Source organism: Zonotrichia albicollis, chromosome 11, assembly GCF_047830755.1.
Source record: "Zonotrichia albicollis isolate bZonAlb1 chromosome 11, bZonAlb1.hap1, whole genome shotgun sequence".
NCBI classification, from domain to species: Eukaryota; Metazoa; Chordata; class Aves; order Passeriformes; family Passerellidae; genus Zonotrichia; species Zonotrichia albicollis.
In genome coordinates this window covers 3,559,347-3,567,000 of record NC_133829.1, presented here as the reverse complement: position 1 = coordinate 3,567,000, position 7,654 = coordinate 3,559,347, and positions in this window count along the sequence as shown.

Sequence of the window (7,654 nt, the reverse complement as noted above, 5' to 3'; positions counted from 1 at the left end):
CCCTTTTCTAGTAAAGAAACTGTTTTACACCCATTTAAATCTTTAATGGAAAATAGTTATATATATATATATATACACACACACACACATATATTTAAATGCTACCCTCAGTGTACTGTAAAGTTCCTTTTTCTGTTTAACTATGCAATTGATTTGTAATGAAAACATCACTCATACCTTTAACCCAGTTTTCTCTTAATTAAAGAAATGGGTCAGAATGAGATTTTATGTGAAAGAGTGAGACTTTCTGAAGAGATCCTCCATTTTTAATACACTGAGAGAAAAGCACACATTCTCCATATATTGCAAAACAGGGAAGAAAGTATCTGAAACTACTGTCTAAATCACAGCATAGTCTGAAGATGGTTAAGTGATCAGCAAAATAGTTTCCACTGGAAATGGCCTCTGTCAGAAAAAGTATGTTTTCAGGCTCTATTAAGTGAAGCAGTATTGCTGTTAAAACTCTCAATGGTGAAGATCTGATTTCCCTGAAACTTGATGTGTTTCTCTGAGCAGTGAGGAATGGCACTCAAAATGGGTTGGTTTTCAGTACATCACAATTTCAATTTCCTGGTTTTGACAACTTGTCAGTTGTGATAACTTTTTAAAGATGCACTGAAAATATGGGGGTGTCTCAATATTCTAAAAAGGAGAGTTTAAAATTAAAATGGAAATAAAAGATATTTGTTCATACTCCAAATTTAAATAGTTTAAAAGGTAAAACTCTTTTTCCTGCTGTATGTCTGCAACCAACAAAATAACAAGCAACCTTTTCTTCAGCTAGGAAAAACTCTGGGTTTTGAAAGATGTTATCTCCAGCTATTGGGTATCCCAAACCACTGGTATTGGTTTTGATTTCCATTTCCAAATCATAACATGAGGTTGGTGTGGCAGGAATTTACTGCTGGAATCAAACCTGCTTGATAAAGTTTTTCCAGGTGAGAAAGTTAAGAGATGCTCAACCCTAAAACTAGGTAGAATTTTGCTTCACATTTTATGAACCTGACAGGAAAAGCAGTGCACTGTAACCAAAATGCTTCTGACATGCTGAAACTTCTATTTTCCTCTTCCTTATATTTGTCATGATGTGATTTGGGTCCGGAGTCAGAGGGGGACTATGGTGGGTTGATGTTTCTGTGTGTTGGTCTGTGTTATTTCACCTTTGCTTTGTCAGCCTTTCTGTGGCCCTGCAGAGCAGGCAGGAAGGTACAGGCTGTTGATTATTTTCAGCTCAAGGTTGTTTGCCACTTTAGTTTTGTGGAGTGTGCCTGTAAGAGACCCAGCTACTTCATACAAATGTTTAAAAAGACAACTTCTCTGCATAATTGGAAACTGCAGCTTCAGATTGGTTGAATTTTCTCCTTATTTTGGCTTTACTTTCACTTAATGCCATTGTTCCATCCTGTGACAACGCAGAGATGCTCTGTGACCAGCTCTGCCACAATTTGCTGCCATCACTTAAGCAGAGGAATTAACCAAGAAGATCAGTGATGGCAACGGTGGCACAAATCAAATCTCTTCAGGCAGTGGCTGCTAAATCAGTGACACATCTGACATTTAGAGGAGGAAAAAGCCTGAGGAGTGAGTGAGCAATCTGAGCTGCTGCCCGGGGAACTTTCCAACAGTTTGACTCATCTGTCTTTTCCATCAGGCATTTGTGTGACTCCCTGTGCCTAAATATCTCTGAGAAGTGCAAAGGAATAGAGATTCTAACAGGATGCAGGAAGATGCTCAGCCAAGAAGGGATCTAATTAAAACCTTGCTCTGAATATGTCAGTGGCTTCTCAAGTTGCTGTCAGTCCTTTTTTGTTGTGGGTGCCAAATGAGATTTGGCAGTGAAGGTAATACAATGTACAGTTCTATGATACAGATTTCTTAGGCTCTCAACTGGAGTAAACTGATAGAGAAAATGCAAATACATGTATTTCTCCCTAGTATATACTGATGAAAAATAGTGTTACTCTGAGTAACACTGTAATTGTACAGCAATACCTTGACCTCAGTCTTTGCTAAACATCTGTTTCTGTGAAGAGGGGAAGGGTTAAAGTTTGGAATTCCTATAACCTAAGAACTGCCTATATTATAAAGATGCCTTAATGCTAGATAAGCCAGACCTTGCAGAATTTATTTATTCTATAAAATCCTGTTTCACTGCATGGTAAATAATTTGGTGGGTTGCATAGCTGGCAGTCTACTCTGTCCTTGTGTGAGACAGTAATTACATATAATGTACAGTATTAGCAGGTACTTTTTCAGTATTATGAGTATTAAATAATTTTTCTTAACCCTTAATAAAATCCCACTATGCAGATTATTAGACAACTCATATACCGGGAGGGAGACAAAGCAAGGAGGGGTGGGAGGACTGCCACATTTTGGTGCCACTCTCCAGACTGAGCCCTGGGCACCCATGGCAGTGTGTCAGGGCAGGATTTGGGAGCTGGGCACTGCCTGAAGCTCTGCTCAGGCCCCAGGGTGAGCTCCCAGTTTGCTTTTTCCATTGGAGAGCCAGCGCGCTTGGCGGGCTCACACCTACATCTGGAAAAGCTTCCATTGAAAAGCTTTCCAAAGAGCTCTGCTGGAAGCTACCCCAGCAGCTGCTGGTACAAAGCAGAATGGGCTGTTAGAGCAGCCACAAAAGCAGCCCATGCTGAGAGACCAGCCTCGCTGTTTGAGTCCTGAATTGGGCAACTTTTGGGGCGTGGACTCGGCCTTGCAAGTTGTGTCTCTTTGTTAGATGCTGCTGCTCAGCATCAGATGAGTTATTGCACAATTCTCATTGAAAAATCTCTAAAAATTGGTCAGTTTAATAAGTCTTTTCCAGTTAGACTAGTAACAGCACATTATTGTGTAGGATAGTAGAATGTTCCTGCAGAAGGAAAAGATCAGCTGCTGAGCAATGTAATGGGGGAAAAAACTAAATTATTACACTGTTCTATATTTTTAAAATGTAGTGACGTATAACATCTTCTGGACTGCTATAGAGGCTTTTATTTTGAAGAGAAAGACTGCAAATCCATAAAATCCACCAAGCTACTTTAATATTTGTAACAAGTGATTGCTACTTTGCACACTGAATTTACCAAAGAGGGGAGGACTAGCAGGATAATTGCTTTGTTTTAAGGAGAGAACATTACCAAAATATAAAAAATTGTGTTAACTCTTTAAAGGGAAATGTAACACCACCCAGTTTCTCTTTAATAACTGTCTATCTTGTGCTGTGGTTCAACTAGGATAAAATAGTATCACAACAAGTCACTTGTATTATAAAATCTACATTTGAGATCTGCTGTTCATTCTTTGTGACCCCAAATATGGCTTTGCTTACTTGTGGGTGAAAATAGATTCATCTGATCTGAAGCCTGGGAGTTCACTTTAAGTGTCCAGTAATGCTAGAGTGAAAAAAGGCAGTGAAACTGTGCTGGCATTCCTGAGTGCATCTAGTTCTCTGTCAGAACAAAGCCATAAGGTTCTGTAGTGAATGTATTCATTTTCTCTTTTTCTGGAAATTTAGGAAGGATATGCTTGTTGTTACAATCAATCCACTGAGTTGTTAAATTTAAGGACAATGTTACATGTAAAGCAGTTGCTGGCAGTCCAATCAATATATTGATGACTTACTGATCCCTCCTATCATGACACAAAACCTTTATGCTTGGGGAAAAAGGCAAAGCATGTTCCTGAGCAGTTGTTTTAATAGGGTGTTACTAGTAAAGAATGCCTCCTACTTGGGCCCTGGTCTCATGACATTAAAATAAATAAGTGGGACATTAACTTAATACAGGAGATGATCAAACACATCAGCAGGGAACCCAGCAACTCCCTTTAAGGACTTGAACAAGATTGCAAAGATTATTTTTGGAAAGCAAGCAGAGACATCCCCTCTCTTTTTGTCTTGAAACAGAGCAAATATTTTGTGATATCACAAATAAAGCCCTTGCTGCTGGCAAGAGGGCAGAGGAGGATTTTCTCATTATCTGAGCTGTGCTGTGAGCCACCAGGCAAATTCACAGAACCACAGAGCCATAGAACAGGCTGAGCTGGAAAAGAAATTCCCAGGAGTGTAGGAGATCTGGCAGATGGGCCCTGTCACCTGAGGGGAGCACCCTCAGTGCTCTGCCAACAGCTCTCCTGCATCAGGGACACCAGAAGGGGACAAACAGCTCCTGGAGCTTCTGCAGGTACAGCACGAGGGTCACTGTGAGCTCAGGGTGACACAGGGAATGGGAAACTCCTGTTCAACCATGGCTGGATCGCAGAGCATGGACACCTTCCCTGCTGGCCCAGCCCTGGGCACTGAGGCTCTGCTGGTGGCCACCATGTCCTGACTCACAGCAGCGTCCCCTGGCAGAGGAGCAGCTGCCTCCCACCAGGCAGAGCCTTCCCAAGTGCCGATGGAATAGGAAATAAGCTGCACACAGGTTAAGATCAGATGGCAGAGCTGAAAAGTGTAACTTTTTCCATGAGTTACAGCTTGCAGATGCCAGCATTGCATCCTCCAGCAGAGTCAGCAGCAGCTACAAATATGGGATTTCTCCTCAGTGCCTGCTTTTGCACTTCCCTGCTTCTGTGGCTGCCTGGGATGAGCCAAGTTCCTGTTACTGAGATGAAGGGCCCTGGCTCATTACAGAGGCAGCCAGAGTAAGATGTGCCAGGGTATAAAATGCCTATCTGAAAAGCATCTTCAGAGCACTGCCAGCTCTCAGCTAATGGTTGTACCTGCTTGGGTTTCATGTGTGCTCTATTTGTGTGTCCTTCAGCCACTCCCTCGCTCCTGGCGCCCCTCTGTCCTGGCTCCCTGCATGAGCCAGCCTCATTCCCTGCTCTCAGCAGCACACTTGCTTTTTGTGAGAGAAACAGTGGCCAAAACACTTAAGGGGTGGTCAGAAAGCAGAGGGGAAAATGCCAATTCTTACTTCAGCTCTTTAGCTTCAATTTTTGTTGTGAAAGAAACTGAAAATAAATCTGATTTATTACAGAAAAAAACATTTATTACAGAAAAAAACTCCAGGTCTTTTCTGCATCTTAAATGAGTTAAGGCAGGTCATGAGTACCTCAACAAGATGTGCAGGACAACATCAGGTGTTGGCACCTCAATTTCTTCATTTTAACGGAGGAAGTATTATAAAAAAGCCACAAAACCAAGAAAACAACCAACCAACCAACCAAACAAACAAACAAACCCTAACAGAAACCCCTAAAAGTTTGCTTTCTGTGATTTAACTTGGACAGGTAATAATTTCCTGCATTTCTGCCAGCTTGCTTTTCAAAACTGCCTCACCCAACACTGTGTGAATAGAGTGAAGAGCTTGCCGTTGTCTTCTGAGTTCCAGTTTGGGACTGTCATTATTATCCTTAAATCCAAATGTATTCACCAGTGTTTTTCAATTTTCTGTGCTAATATTTGCAAAATATAGAATGTGGAAAAATGCAACTAAAGTCTGTTAGGAACAAGGGAAGCAAACTGGAACTGACAAAGCAAATGTCTAATTTTGAAACTTTTCTGTGGAAGGGCTCTCTCAAATTCTCTGTGAGGAAAGAGAACAAATTATTGCTCAAGTTTATCCTTTCTTTGTATTTTCTTTCTTGCTGTTCATGATAAACTGAGTAGAAACATAGTATTCTATGGAAAAACTATAGCAAAAAAATTAACCAATTCAATTCTTGAATTATGTAAAAAAACATCTATTAGGAATTAACTAAATATCAGGTAGTAATCTTTAATGCCAAAAAAAGCTTTTTTTTTCTCAGATACATTTTTTTAACAAACCTGTAGTAAAAAAAAATCTAATTTCAATAATCTAATTTTCTAATTTTACTTTGGATTGTTTGAATTGTATTTTAATTTAATTGAATTGTACATTTATACCTGAATTGTCAATTCAAGTGTTGTTTACAAGCAGCTTTGCTAGGAATCTGAGTGAAATATAATGTAGCTCTTCATAACAGTAAAAAATAAAGCAATTTCCTGTTCTTCAGTATAAATGGTATAAATTCCCTATTGCAAAGGAAAAAAAGTCCAGAGGCTTAGCTTTTAATAATAAATCTATAAATAATCATGATGAGCAAGTTAAAAAATATTTGAGAACTTCTGAATATTTAATGATTTCATTAGATTAAGGTGATAATGCTGAATTCTTTATTTCTACTAGAACGTTTTTGTCATGCTGCTTTAAAATGACCTCAGGATGACAAAACACAGAGTAACTGATTTCATTCTCTTAAGCGAAAGAATTAAAGACATTTCCCATATAAATTCTTTGGGATTTTGCTCATCAATTGCCATTAACGAACACGTTTCAGGATTTTTCCCTTCTGCTGTGTGCCCTCAAAATTGTGGCTACATTGTGTTTTCTCTGGAATGTTAAATGCTTTATTTACCTTTCAGCACCTTTCAGAGCAGCTTTTCCCTTCCTTCCAGGAGAGTTTAAGGGAAGCAGATAATTAACAACTCATCTTTGAAAGAGGTGTTTGTAAATTCTGTGCTTCACTCGCTGAAACACAAACAAAATGAAATTATTTGTGGATTTACCTCTGATATCCTATTCTTCTAACTGAAAATGAAGGTGAGAAACATTTCACTTCATCCTGTTCAAAAGCTGCCTTGGGATGGTTACTGCTTTCTGTGTTGTGTTACTGAGGAGCATTAAATTCTGTTCCTGGTGAGTCACCCCAGATCCTGGGTCCTGTTTGGAGCATTAGCTCACCTTGCAAAGCCTTGGCATTTGGGCCAGCCTGTAACTGGTACCTCAGGGGCAGCTGTTCCACCCTGTCCTGCAATCCCTGCTCAAACCTGGTGAAGCCAAGGAGCTCTGGCCCTCATTCAGGGAGCTGGGAGGAACTGCTGCAGCCCCTGAGAGCTCCCAGTGCTGCAGGGAGGGCTCAGCACTGCTCAGCACTCTGTGACATTTGGATGTACAAATACATACATCAGAAGTGCCTTTCTCGTTTGTTCTACTCGGGCACAAGCTATTTTAGGCTGACATTTTCCAACCAGGCCTGAGGGAGTTAGATGTCTGAATTAAATCCAGTTTGACTGATTTGGACATTGAACATTTCTGAACTGAAATCCTGCTGATAGGCAGAGAGGCTGTGCTAAAACAACATTATTAGCTCTTCAGTTGTATAGAAATGTACATCTTGATCTCTTTTTTTTTCCACAAAATGGACAAATAATTTAATCATGAGTGCAAATACAGGAATTGAACCTTGGAATAATATTTTTTTAAGTGAATATGCAAGATGTACATGCACTGAAAGTGAAGCTGCCATAGAGTTAAAACCCCTCAGCTGTTTTAATGTGGAGATGACACAAACACTTCCTATGAAAACACCATACTCTTGTCAATTTAAATATGTGTATTTTATTGAGTGACAAGCAAGTAATTCATTGCAGCTGTTTCTCTCATGAAAAAGCATCTTTTTAGATTGTCATATCAAAAACTGTAATACCCTAATTTATACAACAGTTTTTAAGCAAAGTACTAATGTGTTTAGCATAGCATAAGGGATGATACAAACTGGGCAAGTTTAGAGCAAATAGAACTGAATCCAAAATGAGTGTGCCCATGGGCCAAATGTCCTGTGGAAATTCAGCCTTGACCTGGGACAGTGATAACCTGGGGAAGGACAGAGAAGTAGAGAACTCTTTCTC